Raw genomic sequence first — 26,907 nt, forward strand, 5'->3', positions numbered from 1 at the left:
GGCGGCGGCTGCTTTTCCCCTTCGGCTCTGCGAGGCTCAGTTCTAGTGTGGGAACAGACGAAATGGTGACATGGGGCTCAGGTGCAAACACGTGTTTATTGTAGAAGCGTGTTCCCGAGACACCGGGGCACCGACCGGGGGTCGTTTATATACCCCGTGCCGGGGGCGGGGGGGAACCTGAGCCACGGCCAATGGGACGGGAGGCAGGGGAAGGGAAACCCCGGAGACCCCAGGGAGGCAGGAGCGGCAATGGGAAAGACGGGGTGGGGGCAGGGACCGGACCATGTGGCGAGGGGGAGTGATAAGGGAACGTGGGGGAGTGATAAGGGAGCGCAGCATTGGAACAAAGGACAACGTGGGGAGGGGGGAGGGGGGGGCTGGGTTGCAGTACAAAGGGGGAACGCATGGGAAGAGAAGAGAAAATTACAAATCCCGCAACTCAATCTTTTGAATTTACATAAAGGAAAGGAAGTTGTGAGGTAAAAACAAATTAGCAACGTTACAAATTCGAGAGACATCAGAAAGTGATACACCAATCATAGTTACAATGAATGGGGCAAAAATCTTTTCCACATTACAATTTAAAATAAAGGGTACAAAATTATCATAAACACATTCTGTATCGAGGATGAAAGCAGGATTCATGATGCGATGCTTGTGGTTTTTCAAATTTTAGCAGAGCAGAAGCAGGCAGCGAACAGCGACATGGTTTCTCCAATTTGATTATTTGATTGCGAAGTTGGCATAGCATTGTGGGCAATAATTAGAGAGGATGATCTTTCCTTCTATAAGATATAACTCAGTCCAAGAAGTTATTTCCAAATTATCACAAGCAATGGGAAAAACTTGTATCGAAATAATAAGGGAACTTTGGGCAAGGTACATTTAGGAGATGAGATAAAGGGGTGAACCTGAGCGCCACTGTTTCAGGGGAAAGAAAACAGTGGAGCTCTGGTCCGGGTTTCCAGCTCCACTCCCTTCAAAGGGGGCCCCCCCCCACAGCAAAGGGGAAAGCTTTCTTACAAAGGGAGGTCCTCTAACGGAGGGACCCCTCCGGCAATCCCTCCGGACTGAGGGATTAATCCAACCTCACCTCATCCCCAGTAGGGGCTGGCTCGCTGCGGGATGGTGCAGGGCCATTGGGGGATGGGTGGGGCTGGCGGGAAAACGTGGGTGGAAGAGAAGGGTCAAGGTGGGAAAATGGGGTCCCTGTAGCGTGACCAGCGCCATCTTGGGAGGGGGTGCTGGGTGCACTGCATCTCGCTCGGGGAGACACGGCCAATGCCATCCCCAAGGGAGAAGGTTTGGGGAAGTCCATGGGGAAAAGGAAAGGGGGGGCTTCGCGGAAGCCGAGGGGGAAATCTACAGGATAGGGGCCCGACACAGCTGGAAGCCGACAAAATGCATGGATATGAAGGGCCTCTCTTAGGATGTTAACAATTCTCCCATAGCTGACGTGTCGCTGTTTACAATTCTGTTCCATTGGTGTCCTCTCGACCCCCCCTGCCCCCGTAGCCCAGAATAGGGAGGAGAGGGTAGAAAAGGCAGTTTTCTGAGAAAGAGAAGGAGCTTTCCTTCTCAGTATGAGTTACCCCAAAAAAGACCGAGCGTCACTGCTCTTAGCGTCTGCAGAGCTCTTACAGCGGCAGAATTCCTTTCTCTCTCCCCCTTTCACAAGTCAATGGAAATAACCATCTTCTGCTACTATTTGTTGCCGTGCGAGACCAGCTCTGGGCGGGCGCCTGTGGGAGCATGGCGGGAGGAGGGGAGAGGCGGCGGCCGCTTTTCCCCTTTGGCTCTGCGAGGCTCAGTTCTAGCACGGGAATAGACGAAATAGCAACACAGGGCTCAGGTGCAAACGCGTTTATTGTGGAACCGTGTTCCTGAGACCCTGGGGCACCGACCAGGGCTCGGTTATACCCCGTGCCGGGGCTGGGGGGAACCTGAACTGTGGCCAATGGGGATAGGATGGGAGGCAGGGGCAGGGAAACCGCGGAGACCCCAGGGAGGCAGGAGCGGCAATGGGAAAGGCGGGGTGGGGGCAGGGACTGGACTGCATGGTGAGGGGGAGTGATAAGGGAACGCAGGAGAGTGATAAGGGAGCGCAGCATTGGAACAAAGGACCGCATGGGGAGGGGGGAGGGGCGAGCTAGGTCGCAGGACAAAGGGGGAACACACAGGAAGGGGGAGGGGGAAGAAGAGAAAGTTACAAATCCCGCACCTCCCAGCCATCATGGCGGAAGAGCCATTCTTGCTCATATGGACTCTTTTGAAGTGATTGCCATGAGGATACACCTAACAGTTACCACAGGGGCCCCATTCCCTCATTTAGAGGGTGCAAACTGAGGAAATAGCAAACAGCAGAGACTTGCCAGCCTCCCTGACTGGAAGAAGGCTAATAAGTGGTTTTACTTTCTCTGCAGGACAGCTTGCAAGGGAGGGAGGTCAGACATGATTCCAGACAGATGTGGGCTGTGTAAAAAGGCTGTGTAAGAGGCATCAGGCCTTCCCTATTTCCTCTGATATAACAAAAAGCAGGAGCTGTGGGAATACCGCGTGGCTCTGGTGTCTCTTTTAATTCCTTTGAAGACATATGTCCTCAAATACATAGACCACCAAAAAGAGAAATTCTGTTGAGACCTTCTAGATAAACAGATATTAATTGATCGGCCACTATTTAAACTTTGGATAATCTTTGCAGGGACAAACATTTTGACCTCTGATCAAGCGATGAGATAACCAGAAATGCCCTTATTTGAAAAATCGGGCTTTTATCCATGGCTATTCCAGGGCTTGTTTTCTGCCAGAATGGCATTGCAAGGACACCACTTGTGCCACTCTGTCCTCTACAAAGAAATTACCTTTGCTTACTAAAAAAGGAGGCATTTAGGGCTACTGATTTAAATGTGCAAATATTTACAGGAGTAAAATTTAACAGGGAGCATATAAAAGGATATGAAGCCTACCATTCTCAAGTCTTTGAACAAAAAATATTGACAAAACTGGACATGAATATAGTTAATTCAGATGATGATTTCACTGTCCTGTGTCTGGTATTCCTAACTCATTAGAAGTCCATAGCCTGAAAAGAACAATAATGAATTCATACCTGAGAGCATTTCATCCTCTATAAATCTTTGTTTTCTACATGGTTTACTTTATTCCCCCCAAATCTTGTGGTTGATATAAAACAAATACTGCTGGATTCATAATTTTCACATTTTTATTCATGTTGTAATTGGTGGAAGTCCTCCAGCAGACATCCATGGGGTGTTAGGTGAAACAGACACACTGAGAGTCAATGTTTGGAGTCAATTCCACAGGAATTGTGTCTTGTTTGTGTGACAGAGTCATTCATTATCCCTGCCTGCACAGTACCCATGGCAGTGGTTTATACAGTTCGTGGTTTTCATAGGCCTGTTACTGCACTCACAGCAATGAGCAATAAGCTTTACCTATCTAAAAGGTAGAGCAACTCTTAATAGCCTGTTTGTTGTAAGACTGAATGGGAGTAGAGACCTCATAGAGCATGATGTGGAAATACAAGAGGAATGCAAATCAGCAGGTGTCAGAACTGGAGCCAGACCTGGGAGCAAAGGTGAGAGGAGCAGCTTTGCACCTCTCACTGCAGGCTGAGCAAGCACCTCTCACCCAGACTGCACCGTCCAGTTGCCTTCCACCCTGCCTGTGAAATCCATGCAGGATATTATTCTCATGCAATTTGCAGCTCTTGTTTCAGAAAGACATTGAGTTTGACTGTTTAGAGGTGGGATTCATCTCGTCTAATTTTAAGCACATAAAGAAAGGCTTGTCATCAAAGCTGTCTAGCAAAACTCTCTTCAGAGAGAGCCAGGCAATTTCCCAGAGTGATTCACCCCACCTACCTCAGGCACAATTCCTAGGATGCAGTGAATCACTCTATGGAATTGTTCCATTGACTGGAAGGACAGCACAGGAAAATGGCTTATGCTAGATGTGCACCTTTAATGTGGCTAAGGTTAGATGAACTCAGTCTCTTCCTTTCTATTAGGCAGTTCAGTTTTAGTCTTTCCAGTACCAACTGCACTGTCTTCTGCTCTTAGGCATAATGATAAAGGATAATTAATTTGGCTCTGAAATTTCAATTGGTTTATAGAACTTGAGTTTTTCATAATAATTGCAAGGGTGACAGACAGGTTCAAAGAGATGATGGCCCATATCTTCCTTGGAGATGTAATGCTGGACTCCACACAGAGGAATCCAGATAAGCAGTAATGCCATGATACTACCACCTTCTCTGACTGCTTCAGGGAAAAACCTGGCAATGCCTCAGACCTGGGTTATCAGTGCCTCCCAACAGCATGTCTTTGTGAGGGCTATAGATGTGTCTTTTGAGGAATAATTTGGTCTCTTGCCAGCCATGTGGTCACTGAAAAGACATGGATGAAGAAGGTGCTTCTGTTTTTTCCAAGTAAAATCAGTTTGTTAACCACCACATCTATATTTCCTTCCTTATCCTGGAGAATTCTAGGGAACTTGACTTTCTTTCCTTCCAGCTGGTTCATAGCCAAGATGAGAGGGTGAGGTATTGTGATAGTAAAACTAAGATAGGAAGGATTTCAGTCAAATTACCTCCCAGTCAGACTGGGTTCTACCTCAGGGCAAGAGAACTGTGTGAAATCCCCCAGGCATCTACTATGTGAAAAATTCAAAGTGGCAGGTCCTATGGTGTTTTTTGGGTACATGAGTGTCTGCATACCTACTCCAGGTAAACCAAACCTTTCAGTGCAGAGTGTTCTACTGGCAAGAGTCTGCAGACAGGCTGGGGAGTTTCCCCTCCAATGAAATGGGAGATCAGGCCTTGAATAGCTTCAGTGGCTAGAGCAGATCCAGTGTCAGGTCAAAGGCAGGAGCATTTTGGGGAGAAGCTTCAGAAGTCTTGAAATGAAAGAAGACAAGCTGCTATGCAAACAGCCTGTTGCTCTACTGATAAGAGGCAATGTAAACAAGAAAGCCAGGGATTGACAAACAACCCTTGAGCACTAGGATTTCTCAGGATATGTCAGTAAAATCTTCAGAGTGGGTTCACAGCATTGCACCTCATTATGGTAGGCATAAAAATGTCTTGATCTTCATTAGCAATAATAATGTTACTAAAACTGAAATCTTGTCATGGCATGTCAAATTTGCACTGTAATCTTGGCAAGCACAGATGAGCTAGGTCTTGTCCGTGGTTCTCCAGTGGAAAAAATGCGTCTTATCTGGCTGGGCCACATGTACTTCCAGCAGGGTGTGGCCAGAGACCAGACACAATTTGCCTGTGTGCCCTTCTGACAGCTGTGTGAGGCAACTCCTGAGTAATCCTGACTCCAAATAGGCACTTCCAAAATATGGGAGCAAACAGGAAAAGAAAGGGACTACTATTAATGTTTTGCTAGTAAGAATTTTCCCTGTGGTGTCAAATACTGAAGAACACATCCTCTATTAGGATGGTTGAAGAGAGCTCCTTTTATGGGGGAAGGCAGTTAGCTGTGGCAATTACATGAACAAGTTCTCCCTTATTTTCACTATACCAGTGTATATGCACATGCTCCCTTCAGCATGTCTCTGTTGAAGGCACAGTGACTGTAATGTCCATGACCTAAGGCTCACCTGACATTTCTTACTGGAATACATCCAATTACATGATCTCAGGCCTGAGGAAAGGCTAACTTACGGAAAATGTGTTCAGCATCTTAACCAGGCCGTGCCAATGAATAGTCTTCCTTTCAAAATGCCACTCTTCCCAAATTTCTGAAATTCAAGCATCTTTTGAAATTAGTATAAAATTGAGGAAAAGCCTCTGGATAAGCCAAAGAAATCCATGTCAATGCCTCAGTAAAGAAGTAACTGCTGCCCAAGTGATACATGTTGCTGTAGGGGTTTTCCAGAACAGACACCTATGGAGCTTGATAAATCCCATCCCTATTGTACATAGTTGTTCGAGGTTAAGATTTTTCCTTTTTTGTTTTCTTTCTCTTAAAGCCTTTTCTCCCATCCTGCTACTAAAAAACAGTAACAATCGGTACTTAGGAGAAAGAAAAGAAGTAACCGTGGAGAAGGGGAGGGAGTGCAGCTGGCTTTACTGTGGTAGCTGAGGGACGTTCTCCTGGAAAGGGCAGAGATGCCACAAGACTGGGGCTGGGGGAAAGGGCTGGGTGCAGCTCCTAGCTCTGTCTTGCTCTCTCAGCATTCGGGGCAAAAGAGGCTGCGGTCACCGTCAGAAAAATTGGCCACCACTGCAGGATTCAGTCTCCTGCTGCCTTCTACCATGAGTAGTCTCCTGCTGCCTCCCATCTCTGCTCTTAAGAGTGGCCATTGACCTGGGACTTTATTAACACCTGCCTCACCAGTCAGGGACCTTTCGCCATCTGCTCGGGTGCCTCAGGGCACCCTGGGATCTTTGAGCCCCTTTCCCCTCTAAGGGAACCTCTCCCTGCCATGTTCAGGAGCCAGGTTGCCACTGCCCAGCCCCTCTTCTTCTCTGCTCCGGGTTTTTCCCGACTTCCCTGCAGCCCCACACCCGGTGCCTGAGGAGCGCTCTGTGGTTCCAGCTGCAGCTGCAGGGTTTCTGGTATAGCTCATCTACTACTCCAGGACTTCCCTCATTTCTGCCGTTCCAGCTGCTGCTCCGAGGTCCCTGCTACAACTCCTTACACTATCCAGAGGGGCACCTGGATTGGCTGCCCCAGGGAATTTGTAAAGAAAACCTTTTTTCCGTCCTTTCCCGCCTGGGCCGAGCCGGCGTTGCCGCGCGGTGCCTGAGGCGCGGCACAGCGCCCCCTGCGGCGCGGTCCGCTTCCAGCGGCGCCTCCGGAGCCCCAGCGCGTACATCTCACCTGAGGTTATCTGCATCGTCACCGCTAAGGCTGCTGGTGCAAACCTAGCTCTGCAGCTCTGACAAAGAGCTCCCACTGCGAGAGGATCTAAAACATGAAAAAACAAGTTTTCTTCCATTATTTTCCTCCATTATTTTCTTCCATTATTTTCTTCCATTATTTTCTTCCGTTATTTTCCTGAGCTACCCACTTGCAGTGAATTATTTTCCTGGTGCATCTTCTTGAGTGCAAGCAGAAGGGTCAAGGCACAAAAATATGTCCAGGTGTCCACACAGTCTTCTAAAACCTTGGACTGACTTATCTTTTAAATTTTGCTCTGCAGATAATTGAGGATAAAGTTTTCCAGCCCAACACCCTTATCAATTCAAAGTTATTTGTTAGTGCTGATGCATTTAATAATCCAAGGCTATATACCTGCGTCATATAAATTACATACTTTGCAGCAAGATGTCGTCATTGTCTGTCCTTTCCTAGAAATTTATTTAGTCATGAACCCTGAAAGACTCCAGGAAGGAAAGACTCAGTGTGCACAAATTAGAGTTAATCAAGAATCATTCTTCCATGGAAATTCTTGTTTTAAAACCTTCACTTATTTCATATTAAAACCTCACAAGGGTTATGAATTTTGCAGAACTCTTTTACAGATCACAGAATCACAGAATATTCTGAGTTGAAAGGGATTCACAAGAATCATCAAGTTCAACTCTGAAGTGAATGGCCCATACAGAGGTTCAAAACTAAAAGCAGGACTTCGTTTTCCATCTAATAAAGCCTTTTAGCCAACAGTGACCATCCTAGTAGTCACTTAGCACATGTAAGATCTAGGAGAGTATTCAGTGAACAGAGGCTGAAGCCAGAGAGAATATGCTCTAGGGGAATGCTTTATGCAATTTACACCACACTACAGAAAAAGTTTCAATTCATTGGTGGCTTTTAGTCCACCAGTAAAATAAAATAAATAGAAATATTCCTTCGGATAAAGAAAACTGATTGTAATTCTTGGTTATTTCGTCACTCAGCAGATAAAAGGGAAGATTGAATTCACATCCCTGCTTCAATGATTACTGCATGTCTAGGGCAAGGAAACTAGGCAGGCTTTGGGTAGATATGGGTAACTATAGTTATAAAGGTGTGATGTTTTTCTATAGGAAGTTTGAGTTCTTTGGTTTTCACTGAGTATCACAGATCAAGAAGTGATATCTGGATTAGAACTATTGTTAGATCAATATTCACATTTTAAGGCTTAATTTGTCTGCACTGTGAATCTGCACTGTGAATCTGGTTTAATTTGTCTGCACTGTGAATCTGTATCAAAGTCTGGGAGATTTTTCGACCATGAAAAACCATCTCATGCAAGCATAGAAATGACAGACCTGCTGCTTTGGACATATGTAACTTAGAAACAGAGCAGGAAACCAAACCTAGCCAGATGTGAGTATGACACAGAAACTAGACTGAACTGGTAGATCCATAATCATATCTTATCCATTCAGAAATCAAAGGTTTGTGTCCACTGTACTGAAAAACTCAATGCTGCCTAGCCTTTTCGATTGGAAGCACAAACATTTGAACACAGCAACAAAAAAAAAAGGCCAATGAATGCATTAGAATCTTTTACGGCTGCATAAAAGACTAACCATAAAGCATAACTGACTATTACACTGGTTGGAAACTCAAGTTAGAAAAGACTCTTTGCTATTTGTTTCAGACCCCTTCCCTAAAGACTACTCCAATCACAATAGAAATTGGTGTGAACTAAAAAGGACAAATATACATGATGGAGCTATGCAAAAATTCTCTTTAGGTTCACTGATCCCATCTAATCCCAGCACAAATGGCTCCCCAGAATGATCTACCCTATCGGTAGAGCTGGCTGCCATTCACGTCACTATTTTTGGGTTAAATTAAAGTGATTAGCTCTGCCTACCTGCTACACAGAATATTTTTAAATGGTTTCTGCTTTCTTTGCCAACATTTTAAAATGTGGCTGCAATAAAACCACAGGTCAGGCCTCCCAGTTTTGAAAACATGCATAGTCTGTTAAGGAGAAAGTCTTCTCCTATCACTTCCAACGGACCAGTATCAAAGTGCAAAAATTATGAGTGAGTGATAAAATTGCATCAGGGATATTAATTTTAAAAAGTTTAGCAGAAGGAAAGTCACATTAAAACTTCACTCAGACAATCCCTTTCACAAATTATTGGAGGAGCATTTGTTCAAATGCTGTTCAACAAGCAAAATGGTCATCATATCCATTAGGCTATTTATTTGACAACTTTTTCAATAATTTATCTAGATCTGATGATACTGCTTTTGTAAGTGCTTTTGTAAATTGTCTGTTTCACCTAATTTTTCTGCCACAAATTCCTGTGGAGTGCTTTTGTACTAGTGTTATACAAACCTTTTCCCCTTCTGTGCCTGACTGATTGCACCTACTGCACCTGAATAATATTTGCAGTGGAAACTTGTCTTTCCCAATTAGAGAACTTGACTGTTCTTAGACTTTGTCCTTTGAATCTGAACTATAAATTTTGTTTATACATTGTCACACAAGGTGGATTTTGTCCTTTTAAGTTCTTCTGCCTGTTCATCTCCCTGTCTGAAAAATAGACTGTTGGGAGTCAGGGAGAGAGTGCAAATTGACAGTTTGATCAGATGCTTGTCTCACAGAGTCATCAGGAGCCCCACTCTTTCAGGATGGGGCAAGCAGTTGGTGAAAGAGCAAATTTCAGGGGGTGGTGAGAACATTTTCTCTTGGTGGTTACCTTATTTTGGAGGGTTCAACATTTTTTGTCTCTTGTTTCGTTGTGGAGATAACTGGGGTGGGGTGTGGGGAGGAAGTGGCTTTTTTCATTAGTCATAAAGGCAAAGGGCGGTGTACCTTTCTTCTTCTAAAACTGCAATGCCTCCAAAAGCTGCTTGGTTTTGGTTGTGCTTATTCGTTTGTTTGGTTTGGTTTTTTGTGTGTTTTTTTGTAGGTATTTATAGGTAAATGTCACTGCTAGAGCCCTCCCTGGCACCATGACGACAATCAGCCTGAAGACCCGTACAGACCCACCTATTTTTTTTTGGGTTGTCAGTGGAACTTCACACTCCAGTGTTGTCTTATCAAACCTGAACGTGTGAGAAAGCCCTTACATAGAACCCGTCCCAAAGAAGCTCAGTTCATAAGTTGGTAAACAACTCAGCTGTTTCAAAGACAGTGGGAGTCTTTGACTGTGTATGGTTGTTGTCTTCTTTGTCATGAAGAAAAGTAGATGAAAAAGCTAGCAAAAGTAGAGATAGCATGACAAATGTGGTCAAAGGTGTGGCATAGCTTCACTGAAAGATGACATAAATTTGACTAGGGTGCTTTAGCTCAGTGAAGAAGCTGATGAGGAGGTGTGATACGCACAACCACTTCTGAAAGACAGAGAAAAGGCAAATAGAAAAATTAGTTACTGCTTCTTAGAACACAAGATCCAAGGGCATCAAACAAACTTAACAGATGGCTAACTTAAAACACATAAATACAAATAATATATATATGAGATATGAAATTCTTTAACCTGGGAAACCATGAATACTGAGGGTTGATTAGACAAATTCATTGCAGTCAAATATGGCTAGACAACTGCATGAAAAACTGCTGCTACAATTACAGGCAGTAAAATCTGTAGACTGCAGGTAGAACTGAAGGAATGATAAACCACAGAAGCTATTATACACGGACTAATCACGTATACAATAAAAAGATATTGAAATAATTCAGTCCTGGATGCCAAAGTTTTGAAGGTTTTGGGAGTTAGACCCTTTATAGCACCACCTGTGATTATCAACTCCACATAGTTCTACATTCAGAAATGTCAGGTCTTGTGGTCTTGTTATGCTTTGCCTTTTATCCAGAATTTTGGTTCACATTTAGAATACTACTTCTTTTTTTTTTTTTTTTTTTTTTTTCTCCTAAGTCTCCCAGAGCTCCTGACTGATTTAATAGAACTTCTGGAAAAATCTGTAGGAATCCCATCTCTGCAAGAGTCTGTGAGACTCACTTTCAAACTCTGGAGTATGCAGTATTATAACTACATGTACTAAAATCACTCCACATATTTGTTAACATAAACATATAAGGTGATACTCTTATTTCATTCTTATGACCTTTTGCTTCAAGGGTAAATGCAATCTTAAATTCTAACACTGCTCAGCTTTTGCAGAAGCATTCTAAGAGGCTCAGTTTTAAACAAGATGGAACATGTTCACAGCTGAAATCTAAATGGGTTCTGCATCCCTGTTGAAATGTTCTGCTGAAATGTTTGATCCTTAATGCAGCCTACACTCTGCCCACAGCAAATGTTCCTCCCAGCTGCTGTTCTTCCCATTAACAGGAAGGGGAAGAAGAATTAAGGTACTGCTCTATCCTGACATGTTTAAGCCAAAAGTTCATTAGCTGCCATCCAATATGGTTTGGATTATAATACATTTAGTATTTGCCTGCCCATATATTCGGAACTCATGCAGAAAGAAAATAATATTTACTTGGTTAGAAGCATTTTCCTCATAATTCAGTCCTTTAAATTTTCAGTCATTCAAACAGGGCTTCCTCCTTCTTTCCATTCTGGAAAAAACTAAAGTAGGATAAATATGAGGATTTTATTATTCATTATTTCCCTATGTTTAACTGTAAGGGAAAGTTTTGTCTTGAAGCGAAAGGAAGGAAAACAAAAACCCTAGGATCATGCTGGATTAAACCTATTAATTCCTGAATTATCATAGCTTATTCACTGATAAATTTCTAAATTTTTATTCCCTTCTAGCCTCTGTCTCCTTTTTCACTTTTCAATACTTGAACAAATATGAGGAAAATAGAATCTCCTTCTAGTTCCATACTCTGCAGGGACAAAAAAAACCAAAACAAACCCAAAAACCAAAATGAACAAAAACCAAAAAACAATAACAGAGATGAAACTAAAAAAAAAAAAAAAAACCAAAAAACAACTCATTTAGACAAAGCTAAAAAAAAAGTAACAACTTTCAGATTAACAACAAGCCAATTTTTCCCTCCAGCTTTTTAGATACTAGTACAAAGTTATATCATCCTGAATAATCTTCAAGGCAAATATTGCAGTGCCTCCTGTTCAGTGGAATGCAGATACATCTGGAATTCATTCCAGGCATGAGACAAAGCTCTGTCAGAGGACCCACTGTGCTACATGAGCCTGTTAAACTGTTTAATTTAACTCAATTCCTCAGTCTCACCCAGTAGCCTTAGAGCCACCATACTTCGTTTTTTGCCTTATGTTAATAGAAGTTAATTGGGAGGACTCTTTTCTATCAGACCAGGCTGCTTGTGGAAATCTTTATGACTCTCATTAGCCTGTCTCCTTTCATCTAGATGACTCTGGGAAGGTGACATAATTCACCTAAAATATTTGGGTACTAAAAATTTACTCAACCCTCCCTGGGAGTATGGGTGGGTTCTTTCCTGCTCAGATTCTTTCTTTTTCCTTCTATTTTGTTTTTCTTGTGGCCATCTGACTACTGCACTGACTAACACAGCATATTAGGCAAGCAGAATTCATGTTAGTGTGTATTAAATTACACAGTAAAAGCTTGTTATTTCAATTAGTCACATTTCTTCTTTTCTCTGTTTTAGAAGAGCCTTATCTCTTAGCTTCCTGCCACAAGCTTCTTTGAGTTGGGGAGGAAAGACATGAGAGAACACTCAATCCATAGAAAATTGAAAGCAAAAACTTTGATACACACATGCAAAAAGCCTCTTAAAAGAAGCAATTTGGTTAGACTCTGTGACTGCAGAACTTCCACTTTCCGTGTTTGGGAGAAATGACCAAGAACACAGTATTTCTGGAAGAGTGTTGTGATATTAGAATCATGTACCATGTTTAGCAAAGCAATATCATTATCAGACTCCACCAATACCAGTCTCTTTTGAAGGAGTTATTCCTCTCTGTGGAAACAATTAAACATCCACTGTCCCAAAGCAATGATCGGCAATTAGGAGGCATATGATGGCACAATGGCTAGATGTCTCACTGGGGGTATAGGAGACAAGGTTCAAGATCCTTCTCTAGCACCTATTTAATTATTTACAAGCCCTGGTAGACAGTATTTATCTACTTTAATAATATGAACAAGAGTTTTCATTTGGAAAAGTCTTATATCAAGTACGTGGCTGCATCATGGTGAGAGTACTCCACTATGTTGTGGACAAGCTGCTTTTTGATTTCTTAAACTGACTCAGGGACAGAAGCTCATTAACAATTAGCCATTCTAGTGAGCAGAAGACTGTTCTCCCTTCACTTGGGTTTTCCCCCACCAAACAACAATGCCATTTCTGTGGCAAGAACAAAGCATCCCAGCTGGTAGGTTTCCTCATGTCATTTGACACCTTTTTTCTGGAATATATAAGGAAGTTGTTCTAGATGAGTAATGTAATAGTTGGCTCTCACAAGTAAGAGCTAGATATTAGGTGGATGTTTAAACGTATAGTGATGTTATGATAATATGTCCTTCCATAATCCCCTTTCCCCTTCCCCATGTAGTAGCAGCGTCAGTAGTCAGGACATTTGGGAAAGGGCAGTTTGTGACCAGGAGGCATGGCATAACAACACCTGACCTACAATCAAGATGTAAGAAAGTGATCTCCTCCAATGGACGGCAGAGAAGGAGTTGAATGACAAAACTTTGGGAGGGGCTAAGGGTATAAAAGGCAGAGCATCTGTTTTGTAGATGAGCATGTGGCTGGTAGTCACAGGGGTGGGGCAGGGCTTGGTTTGGCTCGGCTTGGCTCGGCTCAGCTCCCAGCACTGTCATTTTTCCTTATTTAGTCCTTTTGTTGTATTTTTTGTTAAGGTTTAATAAACCTTTTAAAATTTTAAAAGTGAACAGTTTTAAATGGATTTTGAAGTCCTCTGAAATGGGCTTTGCTTGTGGGAGCAATTCAGCAGTGTGGCATCATCTTGACTTGTTCAGGCAAAACATACCCAAGAGAAAACATTCAAGCTATTACAAGCTCTGGGTCAGGTGGGGGGGCCAAGAGCTCTGGCCCCAGTACTAAGGCCTGTGGAGTAGACTTCATTACAAATCAGCTTAACTGGGAAAAAAAAAATCAGTTTTTTGAGGATTACTGGGAGAACAGCTAACAGCAGGATAATTTGATTAGGGACATGGAATTAGATGAAGGAGTGGCTTAAAATAAACTGCTTAGATATTTTAAAGCTATGACTAATAGGAGAGACTGAAAGAGTGTTCTGGATTATTTTTGTGGTAGATTTTTGAAGAAAGCACTCAAGATTTGCTGGTGGCAAAGGCTGTGTTGAGGAGGACATCATGCAAGTATTAGCACAAGACACTGGGCACGGGTACAGGACCACAAAGGGCTGCTGCAGGATTCTCTCTCATGGGAAAGGGTGCTTGGGAGGCTATGCCTTAGGAAATGCTCTGTACACATGGATTGTTATTCCAGTTTGACTAGGAAATATTTTTCTTAGTTTTAATAATGTATTATGGTTGCAGTTTATCTCAAACAGAAACTGAAACACTGATACAGCAAACCATATCAGCTGTCAAAAGACCTCTGGGAGGCACAAAATAAGTATCAGGTTTTATACTTGGAATGGGCTTGCAGCAGTGCCAATACTCCAATTCATCCCTCACTAGGCAATCTGCCACCATTAGAACGGCATAGAAATTTAAAAAACAATAATTTTTCATAAGATCACAAAAAAAAAGGGCGCACAAAAATAGCAGTCAAATTGTCCCAATATCAGAATCAGAGAATGATTACTGTGGTTACTGTGCCCCAGGCCTCAGGAACTGCCTAAGAAGTATTTAAGTTTTAGTGTAATGAGACAGGGAGTAAGTTATGTTTTGAGAAAAACTCATTTGAGAAGTGGAGAACCTTTTGCTACAATAGTCCTGCCACACCAGGCAAATCAGATGTCCAAAACTGAAGAGCCCTGACAGGCCCTCAGTTTTCCAGCTCTGCTTTTCACTTTTAGAGGGATGAAACTGGGACAATGCACAAAGTGTTGACATTCCAGCTTCTCCCAGCCCTCCTTCATGGGCCCCTGGCTTTCCACAACCCTGCTTTGTTTCTCTGACAGTGAAATTCTCTGTGGCAATTGTTCTCCTGATTTGTGCACGGAATCAGTTCCTTCAGAGAACAAGAACAAGGTGTCCATGTGCACGTGATGGGCACCATCCCCATGCTCATTGTTAGACCACTGCCAGTTGCTGTTCAGTTGTTGGCTACACCATGCCAAAGTCAGGCTATGCTGCAGGTGGGGCTTAGGTTTGTAGCAGTGCTCTCCTTTTGAAAAGAAAAGCATTAGCATTTGAAAACTTTGAAACATGGTAGTTGCAGTGGGCAGGGGAATCCAACTCAAAATATTCAGAAAGGTAACAGCACCAGGGAAAGGTAAGCCATGCTTTGCTTGATCTTCTGAGGATCCTGACCTCTGCTTGGCCTGATGTAAAGCAGCCCTGACCATGAGTTACTTCCAGCAGAAATGAGGGAGATTCAAATGATTAGAGCAGTTCAAAGCCCCCTCTTGTAGTTTTTTAAAACTCTCTTGGAGGCTGGGTGGCGGGAGAGAGCGGAGAGGGAGGAACCCTGCACCAAGAACCTTGCAGTGCAAGGACTTACAGAATAGAGGTTCATTGCATTTCTCTCTCAGGAAAAATGCACAGTCATAATCACATTAAATTTAGACACTTCATTTGCAATAGAGCCTGTCTTCAAGGAAGACAAAAATTGAAAATACGGCATCAGCCATGACGACCTCATGAGCCATTATAACTAAGGAATACACCTAATTCTGTTCCGTGATAAAACATGAACAGATCTTCTATTTAAAAACAGTCCTCTTTTTAAAAACAGTAGTGAGGCTACAGATGTGGGAGCCCAGTGCAGGGGGAATATCCCCCTGTCTGCCCTGGGGTGCTCTGACTCCCAGGAAGACACTGACTTTGACCCTCATTCATGGAGAAGGCCTCCAAAGCTTCAAAGTAAACTAGAGACCAGAAAAGTGTGAAGTGGATTGTAAGGATTGTAGAGAGTAGTTTAGTATGTCACATGAGTGAGAAATTTAGGTTTTATGATTTTTAGCATATTGTAGATGGGTACAAGGTGGAGGACACAGGGCGTTGTCTCCAGTTCCTTTCTTCTTCCTTCTTTTTCTTGGGTTTGGGTGGTATCTTGTAATTGGGCAGAATAATCCACATTGCGGGTCTTTAGGGGTCAGTTATTGGGTTGGAAAGAGAAATAATCTAGGTGTCACTTCTTAATTGGGTAGTTTAGTTTTTGATCAGACTTAAAAAGGCCTTGCAACACGAGGTTGTTAGCCATTGTTGTGCTGTTTTCAGGCATGAAAGGTCTGGGTGCAGACAGTCTACTGAAGTCTTGATAAGGTAACAATAAAACAAGAACCTGAAGACCGAAAAGTCCTGTGTGTCTGCTTCAGGACAAAGAACTGCTTCAGGAGGGTTTCCCCCTGCCAGGGAAGGGAAACTCACATGCAGCTTTGGGGCCATGAAATGACTGTCTAATGGATGATAATTGTGTTGCTGTTTCTGTATTTCATTTTTCTCTTCCCAGCCCCCTGCCCTGTGCCTTGGATGCCAACACAGAGCAGCCAGCTGTTGGGGTGTGTTTTTAGTTCCCCCATATTATGGTTTCTCCCTCTCCCCCTCTTTATGTTACATGGTCCGTCCCTCCTTCTCCTCCTCCCCCTTTTGCCTGTCAATCCTCCCTTACCCCGACCCAAGTATATAACTTTTCGCTGAGTCATTCCCCTGACCTCACCCTGGGGCCTGTCTGTCACCCTGAGGCCTCTCCCTTCTATCCAGAACCTTCCAGCCAGAGCCTCAGGTGATAGGCTGGTCCCCAGGGACCCCTCCTTCCCTCTCACCTTATTGGATCCCTCCCTTGATTATCATTCCCTTCACCACTCCCTGGTTATTCCCCATTGGCCCACGGTTGTTCCCTCCCCTTGTCACCACCCCCTGTTATAATCCCTTGCCGCTGTATCCCACTGCCTTTTGGGGCATACCCTATTCAGGCTAAGGTGGGTCTCGTCAACCACCAATAAACTTGGAGTTTTGGTACCCCCTTAAGGACGACTCCCGCGTCTTTGTCCTCGTCGCAGAGGGTCTCTCTCTCGGGTCTGTGCAGCAGGACTCACGGGTCACACCCCTCGCCTGCTGTGGCCATAGGGGGTGGCTTTCGTTGTCCAGTGTGCCTAACATTGGGCTAGCTGCTGACCACCGGAGGCACCGCGACAGCCAGCACTGTGTCCTGCCCCATGGCTGCAGCCACCTCTGGTTTGGAGCAGCTCTAACCATCAAGTGGGTTAGATTGAACTGGGGAGACACACTGTGTGGGAAGGAGTTTGAGGATGTGGCAGCTTTCCATGCTTGAAAATGTCCATTTGCTGCAGGGGTGGTGATCAACTCCGTGTCCCCAGTGCAGCAGGAAAGCTTCCTGTGGCTCCTCCAGGCTCCAACTATGGTGGCAACGAGGCAGTGCTGTGACCCTCTGCATCTGAGCTCAGGTGAATTTGCGGTGAGCCCTCTGAGCTCAGGTGCACACCAGCACTTCTGGCCAGCATGACTTACCTGGCATTCCTTGCAGGCTCTGCACTCACAGGGGGTGTCTGGAAACCATCCAAGCAATTCCTCTTTCTGCAACCAGGGCCAGCGCTGACTGGGCCTGGCTTTTTGAAGCCTTGTGTTAGTGCTCCTGTGTTCATAAACTGAGGTGGCAGTCAGCTACAACACAGAGCATGGCTTAATTGGCAAGCAAGACCTTCTCATCAGAGCATGAGGGCTGTGTGCCCTTCCTCCTGAGCCCCCTTGCAGCAAGTAGGCCGAGGGAACACACTCTGCCCGGGCATGAGGGCTGGCCAGCTCAGAGCAAGGACAGCCCTGCCTTTCCTTTTGGCTGTAGGACATTATGGGCACAGATGCTATGTGAGCACCCAAACAGAGGCACCAAACAGGACTGCATTGACCAACACATCATCCAAGTGCAGAGGAATAGAGACAGACACAGAATAGAGACCCAAAGAAGGATACAGCTAGAGAAACAACTGGGACCAGCAGGAGTGCCGGGGCAGCGCCACCAGTCTGTGCAGCTGCAGGAGCTGCAGAGTGGGGCCAAAGAGCTCCATTTTCTCTTTAGCTTCACAAAGGAAAGCTTCAATTTGAAGGATAATCAGTGAACTTTATATTGGCCCATTCCCGCCAGTGTTCCAAGCCAGACTAAATGGGTCTTTGAGCAACCTGGTTTACTGAAAGTCGTCTCTGACTATGGCGGGGGGGTTGCAACAGGATATTTTTAGGATCCTTTCTAATTCCAACCATTCTATGACTTTATGATCCTAAATCCTTTGACAACTGGGGCTTGATTCTTAGTCTGGGTTTGAAATCAGCAAGCAGGAAGCAAACCCCTGCACAGGTTTACTTCCATCAAGCTGCTATGTGCTTTAGGACCAATAGGAAAATATGTATCTTGTATAAAGCAAGCAAGAAAAACAGGGCTATCTGATTTACCCTGACTGTTCAGTCAGATTAATGTCATTTATCACAGGTCAGCAATAAGGAAGAGGTATCTTTGATCATGAGTGTTTCATTATTTAGGATTAGAAAAGGTGCAGCTAGATTAATTTAGGGTGATTGAAAAGCCCAGTGCAGTACACAGATTAAACTTTTAGTAACTCTCTTATATCTTGTAGCTTTTTGTGGGATCTCATATAATTGCTTTGAGTATCACTTGAAAGTTGCTAGAGAAGTTAGATAGTGAACCTTTATGTACATCTATCTGCATACATACATATCAGTGACACTCAAGTCTCTTGGAACATATTTATACCTATATTGTTTCTTGTTTTTATTTACACTACATTAAGAGCAAAGCAAAGTTTGAAGGTGTAGAATGAATTGTAGCCTACACCACCCTCCCAACCAAATATGAACACTAACAAGTTTTCGAACATATTAACCTGCAGCTTAACATAACAGTCTTTGAACTGCATTATTTGCATTGCTTGAGCTAATATGTATGAAAAATTTTACTTTTTAGCATGCTGAAACAGGATCTCCAAGGAAGCAGGAACAGAGTTCAAAATTAAAGGATAAACTTACGTTGAAGATTTTTCTATCCAACAAAAAAATCAGGCCAGATCCTGAAGATTTGTGAATAACTGAAGGTTTTGATTATAACTTGTTATATAGATGTGGTGCAAAAACTACTTGCTCTTTGCTCTACCCAGTGAGATTTCTAGTCCTGAACTTACATCCTTAGACAACCAGTGAAATGTGGCACACTTTGTAATGCTGCAATGAAGAAGACTTTGGAAAACTTGTTTTGTAGCTGGCATGCATAGGATCACCATGGTTGGATGGGACTTCAATCACACACTCCTTGTCCAGCCAAGTCCAGCTCTACATTACACAGCGCCAAACTGCTGCATTGTCTCAGGACTGCATCTGAGCCTACATGAAGAGGTGTTGATCAGTGAGGTTACAGACATTTCAGCTTCTGTCCACCAACAGGTTATCACTTCTCTACCAGCTCTGCCCTGGGTTCTGATTTGCAGTGAGCCTGTTGATTTAGTCCTCTCAGGGAAGAGATGCTGAGCACCTACTGATCCTTTTAACTTCTTGGGATTCAAAGACTTTTGTCACCACTAGGAATTACACAACATCTGGCAAGGTGTAAAAGAAGAAATGCTGAATATTTCTCTGTTACACCTCTGATAAGAGCTGCGCATAATGTCAGTCCACGTACAGGTTTAATGTACAATTGGTGATTCAAAACCATGGCTAGTTTTCAGAAACCCTTACCTACACATTTGTCAGCTCTCTGCTCACTCACTGCACTCAGAAATTATCATCCTCAATACAGATGCTTCCACTTGACATTTCTTCTCAAAGAAGGAAAAACTTGTCTTTATTAGACACTTCAAAGCTGTAACTCCTTGAGGTTGTTTCCCATTATATCTAGAATAATGTGGATGAAAAAAGAGATTATGCAAGTTTCTTCTCTATTATGACCAATCAATTCTATAGGCCTCATTAGGCCTTGGGTGTACTGATCCTCACTAAAACATCAAGATGAAGTGCTTAAAATAATTTCTAACTGTAGACCATTACTCTACAACTGTGCAGACAAGATTGTTTTGCACTCTCAGCTTTCTCTTGCCCCATCCAGACTCCATCTTGACCCCATGGGAATAATAGTACATAGCTACACAGAAATGAAAGACTGAAAGACACTTCTGACAACTTTTTAATGCAAGATCTTCATGATTTTTTTAATGGAAAAGAGCTGTAGTCCTACTGTTCATTACATATTTTCCCTATCCCTTGGAAGTCTTAAACAATAGACAGACACCCGATAGCCTGCCTTATCTCCTGGAAATCTGGAGAGAACCAACACCTCCTCATGGACAGTTTGGAGATTATTAAATGCCTCTCTACAATATTTAGCAGAATAATAATTAAAATAATAATTCTTCCCTTCATCTTCAGCTTCAGAAGTGGCCTCAAAAGCAAAAAGCAGTAAGCATTAATTCTTAAAATATCCTCTCAATGAAGGCAATAGTGAAAGTATTGCTCTCTCCTGTATCACCACCCTGCCTACACCTATTGCTTTTCCTCTCTGATCCTCATCCAGTGAGGAAATAATCTGAAGGACTGAGACAGGTACCGGGACATCCAGCTCACTGAGGACGTGATTTAGGCTTGAAGATCAGGAGCAGAAAAGCCTTCAGAAATGCTGAAGTTTTTTCTATGTACATTTTCACATGACTATACTTAGCTTATTTCCCACCTTCCAATTTTCTCTTTAACACACCCTGGCAACTTGTACACTTGATTTCTTTACTTTGTAGCTGTATCAGATCTGAAAGGCCTAGTTCCTTTAGGCAGGAACAATCACTGGGTAGCTCAGTGCCATTTCTGATCTGTACTCTTTCAAGTTCCTTAAGACTTCAAGCCTTTCAAGCCTCTTAACAGCTCCTATAGAGGATAGTTGATATTTCTAGGGAGCCTCTTGCTCTATACTAGACATGGGACTAGGCTGTGCACTTGAAGGCTGTGTACTTATGGCTTAACTTCTAATTGGCACTGGGACCATCAGAAAAGGGACAACCCCAAAGCTCTTTGAAGCAACAGAAAAAATTTTAGCCTTCTGGAGTGTAAAACTTGTAAATGGGAAAGATGGAATCTGCTAAGATTGAGCTAATGGAAAGTCAGAAAGATTATGTTTGATTTACTTAGAAAGACATACATACTTTAAACTAGGTCTTTCTATACTAATTTGTCTTCATTAATCTTCAGGAGTGTCCCACAACTGTGAATTTTTCACTTTCTTGACCGTATAAATCTGTGAGAAAGTAAAACAGGATGAAATACATTCAACAATTAAAGTTCAGCTCTTAAAGACATTTTATGCATATGGGTTAACTAAGCGCAATGAACTCTCTTTTGAATACATGTAAATATTTGTCAAAATCAGATGTAGATGTGTAAGACTATGATCTAATTTCTCTCTGTAGTATAAACATGGTCACTACATCAGCAAATCTCCTTTATGTAGTTTTACCAGACTGCAATGTGACAGAATCTGGACTCCTTAAAAGAACAAGAGGGTTACAAATCTCTGAAATGGAGTTAGCTGCCAGTAGAACTGTCTATGCCATGTAGGATACTCTTCATGCAGGTGATCCTGATCGTCTTTTCTCCTTTGATGTGGTGGTATCAATGTCTTAATTTTCTGTTTAGAGGAAAGATGGGAATTCACAGATCAGACATCCAGAACGAGACAGTCAGAACTGGAAAGTCAAACATTAAGTGAAACAGTAAATATTTGTAAGTACAGGGAGTCCACACACACCAGACATCCCAGTTCTGAAATACTCTCTTCCTGTTTAGATTGCACAGAAATACAACTCAGTGCAAATTAACACTTCTTTTAGATAAGATAACCCTCCTCTGAGAGCAGAGATATTGTGTCAAGAGTTAGATGTTCAGAATTGTCTTAGTTTAGGGCAAATTTGGGGAAAACCTCCTGAAAGGAGCCTTTAGGAAACTTCTACGGCCTTTTTCCACCCACCTGGTTCAGGGAAAAATTTCTTCTGAGAGGGAAGTGGAAAAGAACCTGTTTATTCAACAACAAAGCACTCCTCAACACTAAAACAATTAACACAAGATGACAACAAGACTCTTTCACCCCTCTGAAGAGCTGAATAAATCTAGAAGGTCTTTCCTGGGAGTGGTCGCCCGGGTCTGGACGCTGGGGATGGCTGCTGCAGATCACCAAATGCAGGCTCCTGGTGTTCTTTGGTGTTTCCCAGATCCCAGTCTAGAGCAGGTTGAATGATATTCAGAAAGAGGAAAGGGAAAAAAAACAACAGTCCAGGGAAAGAATTGGACTGCTTAACCTAACTAGGAAGCAAAGCAAGAAAGCAAGAAAGCAGGCAAAGCAAGCAAGCTAAGCAAGCAAGCAAGCAAAGCAAAAGCCAGCCAGCCAGCCCTAGCCTTTTTTAGCTTTCCAGCAGACATGGGGGAAGGTGAACCAGATGATAACACAGCAAAACAAACCTTCACTTTCAGAGTCAGTTCTGAAAGCACAGAACATAATATTAAATGTAAACAGAACACACGATTGGAGATATAAACACCATAACAGTCACCCTAGGACAAGAATTCAAATGTTCATCCCAAAACCACAGTTTTCAATCTCCAAATTTGTTTGCACCATATATATGGATTTCATTAGCCTTTGCTTGCTCTGCTGAAGATAAAATGCTACTCAGAGAAAAGCTAGTTTTACCATAAGTTGAGGATTAGATTGTTACCTGGCACATCCATGAGCTTTGTTACTATCCAGTCCATGGGTTTCATCATTGTCAGGGGTTCTGTTATGGCTCATTCCTACACCACAGCACCACTTCAAACACTGATCTCACAACCATTAGTTAGAGCTGAAGTGTAGAGCCTGAAAAAGCCCCATACAGCCTGATAGGTGTTACACACAGAGATGTAAAAGAGCAAGAACTCAGAGAAACCTGCATTTGTCCTGTCATGTGGATAGCAGCTGTGAGATATAACCTAGACAAGCCAAAAATTGTGATACTGGACATTACCTTGAACTCCAACAAATTAAAATACTCCTTCTTATGTACCTCTCCTTTTTAGCTGAATGCTTTCATTCAGTACATTTAGAAAACTTGCCTCAGAAATAACCTAACAAAACCTTTGCTTCTTGTTCTGCTGCTCAATTAAAGTAGCAGCTATCCATCTCCAAAGTCTTCAAGTTGCGGCTTTTTAGTCCCCACCTTTGCTGTCTAACTGCAATGTCTGTAGCAAACTTTCAGATGCAGGATGGGCTACATTGTTCAGTTTAAGGGCTTTGTCACCCATTTGACCAAACAGCTTTTCCAGTAACTGGTTTCACTTGGATAGTAAAAGCTAAGATAAAAAGTAGCATTTATAGCTCATTGCATCACCAACCACAGCAAGAGACCCCGTTAACAGCCACCTAGCCCAAAGAGAGCTGCAGTCACAAATATAAATCAGTTAAATGGCATCTAATGGTACATAAAATTATTTGACATTGACAAGGTCACAATTGCCAGTCTGTTTTTAAAAGATATGAAATTTAGAAGATGTAAAAGGTCAAGTGTACCATTTTAGGAAATACAAGGTTAAGGGAAGAACCAGAGAAGGAGATTTAGCTGCATGCTCCTTATATATTATTCTTCCATTAACTACAGACCAGGTAAGAAAGGACAATACTTGTTTGGTTTTTTCTTGCAACTGTCTTTCTCTACTGCAAAGACTCCACAAGCTATAATCCAGATTCAAGTAGAGAAACTTGTCATACTTCTGATGGGATCAGAATTTTATAGACACAGAGTAAACTCCTGGTTACTGGGAGCAAAGTTTAGAGATTTCTCACTGTGGGTCAGCTGTGGAAATCTTTTTGCCTTGATACCTTGAAGTTTGGTTTGAACCATTATTAGACAACAATACCTGTGTCGTATTTCAAGTGCAAAACTCAACTGGCCTCTTAACAGGGAATTAAAGCAGTTGCAAAAACAGTTAAACCGGGGTGGGGAACCATAAAATTATTCCCTTACATATTCCACTTTTCAGTGTGAAACAGGAAGCTTAAAACGTGTCTATAGATATATCTCCTTTGGATTAGATAAAAATTTAAGGTGTTTTTCATCGAGTCTCACAAAATATGGTTTCCAACAGAGGATTTTATTTGTGATCTTTTATTTTATTTCATTGATATGAAGATTCAAAGTTGTCCATGCAGTTCACGTTTGTTCTGTTCAAGTCATGAACAAGGAAACAATGTAGCTATACCTGTGAATGAATTAGGCCATCAGTGGAAGAAAAAACTGTTGCCTTTCCAGACATATGTTAGGGACAGTGTGATCACCCAAATAACAATCCTGTCCTCTGCAAAATGACTTTAGCATTTTTTCTTCTAGCTTGCTAGCATGTTGTATAGCTATCTGGCTGGGTCTCTGCTGAGAGACTGATGGGCTGAAGATGGAGACTGCTGGACTGCCTCAGCGCTGTCCATTAGGGTCAGGCTGCTGGGCAATCAGACAGCTTCTGACAAACCTGTGAGCCCAGCCCAGTCCTCAATCATGCCTTGAATCCATTCCCACTCATGTTGGACATTAAGTCTATATAAAATGGTAGCTGTTCTCAGAACAACGCTGATTGCAGCCTGCATCAATTTGCTTGAGATGCTTTGTATGCTCACAGTTGAGTGGGAACAAGCTGTCAGACCACAGAAAGCAGAATAATCAGCAGGACACAGTTTAGGCACTTTCAAAAGACCCTGTTCCAAAACATGTGGCCCTTCTTTTTAGCTAGAATCCCTCAATCAAAACAGCTGAGTAAAAAATAATACTTAAAAAATCATGTTACAACAGGTAAAAGAAAACTATTTTTAAAAATCTACACAAAATAGAAAGTAAACAGTTTTACCAATAAAAGAGAAATATATGTGAGTTCTGCAGTGTAACACAATTGCCATTGATTTTACATGCAAGGTTTTCAGGAACTTTGCTAATGGTCATCTACAGAAAATCCTGAGACAAAGAATTGTAGATGTATCTCTCAGTGAAAGAGTTGCTTTGTCTTGAAGTCTTGCATTGTTTCTCTGCATAACAAAACTGCAGAATATGAAATTACCAGACTTGTAGATATCTGTAGTCTCATAAAGTGGGCACAGCTTCTCTTAGGTACACTGCCTTGAACCAGAAATGTCTCCATGAAGTACAACAAGGAGACTCCTGTCCTGGATTTAACTTGATAACAGGAGAAAAATAATTTTTAATTAGGAAAAAACCCCTTAGTAGTTCATATTACTTCTAAATTAATCTAGGTAATAATTAAAATACTGTAAGACACCATTTTTTCTTTGGAATTTACTTAATCAGAATATTGGTTTTGTAAACAAGTGTATTTTAAGCTTATACAGTCTTCATCAGTTCTTCACTGCAGAAGTGTAAATGTCTTTCCAGACCTTCCAAAAACCTGGTATGAGAGAGGAACTGTTCCACCCTTTTATCTCCTCAATGTCCAGAGATTACATTGTGCAGCTCAGGTCCTCAATTGTGCAGAATAACATGTCTGCTTGAGCAACAGATCTGAACAGCTAATAAAAAGCAGGGGGACACCAGGAGTCTTGTAGGTGTTGAGATGGGAGTGATCCAAGAGCATTAAGGCTGCATGTTGAAAATCCAGAGGTCATCTTGATGTGGACAGTTGCACCCCACATGCCTGTCACCATGCTGTAGAGTAGGCTTGCACCTACATTTTGATTCTTCCCTCTGCACCTTTTCGCAGGGCAAAGGAAAGAATAAAAATGAAGAAATAACATTTCATCTGCTTTATGTAATGCACAGGAACAGAAGGTCAGAATTACTTACAGTCTAATAGTAAATACTTGAATTTTGGTTGCATATCATCTTTTGATGTAAAGACACTATTTCCTTCAACAACAGTCAACTGTTGCACACAGTTATTTTATATAATGATTCAGGAATTAGTGGTAATACACTGGTGAAGTGTTTCTGTAGTGATACAACTCTTTCACTCTTGCCAAACAAAAACATGGAGTTCATGTGACGTTGCATTACATCTAAAACTCCAAGCTAAGGGCATTTCTTCAGATTGCATTTCTCTGCCTCTTGCTAGAGATAAGACTTTGAATGTGGTAACACTGGTGGTTGCTAAGAGTGCTGGTACTTACTCATTTAACTTGTTTTGGGGTGGAGAGGATGGGTTTGAGTTTTATTTTAGACTTATCTTGCATGTAATCCTTTTTGTGTGTTTGTGTATGCCTTGAATGAAAGTTTGCCCTTTTGTACTCCCATGAAGTAATCATCTTGAGTTGTCACCTTAGTAAGACAGCTAATGCACAGTGTGTTAAACTTCTGCTAAAGTGCTACTTACAGTTGCATACAAACTGTATAGTTTTGTTGATTGGTCCATAATAATTTAGTGCAACAATTATAATAAATATAGCCTATTGGTAACCATGAAATATTCCTATCTTGAATGATTTTTTTCAATTAAAAAAGCACTGGGGAAGAGAACAGGTATTTGTGCTGGGGTTATAAAGTAGACACAATGCTACTGCTACCTGACATAGTATTTCCCCAAAATATTAAACATTTCAAGACATTAACACCATTGAAATGGCATAGAAACATATGGCAGAAAAATTAGTTAACTATTTACATAAGATATTTATGCATCTGGGATAGCGTGCTGTTAATGCATAGCCTTTTATTAAAATTAATGACACACTGTTCTCAGGGTAAAAATTCTAGAAGACAAGATGAATATATTTTGAAGGCTTTCACATACCAAAAATCATTATGGTATGTTTCAATGCAGGATAATGATTTTGATCAAAGTAACAGCTGACATAAAAGGTTTTTGAAACTGGCTAGGTATTTCCAGGATGAGAGTCAAAGGGAATTCTTCATCATTCCATTTCAGTGCTGTATCA

The sequence above is a fragment of the Taeniopygia guttata genome, chromosome Z (assembly GCF_048771995.1).
Source record: "Taeniopygia guttata chromosome Z, bTaeGut7.mat, whole genome shotgun sequence".
NCBI classification, from domain to species: Eukaryota; Metazoa; Chordata; class Aves; order Passeriformes; family Estrildidae; genus Taeniopygia; species Taeniopygia guttata.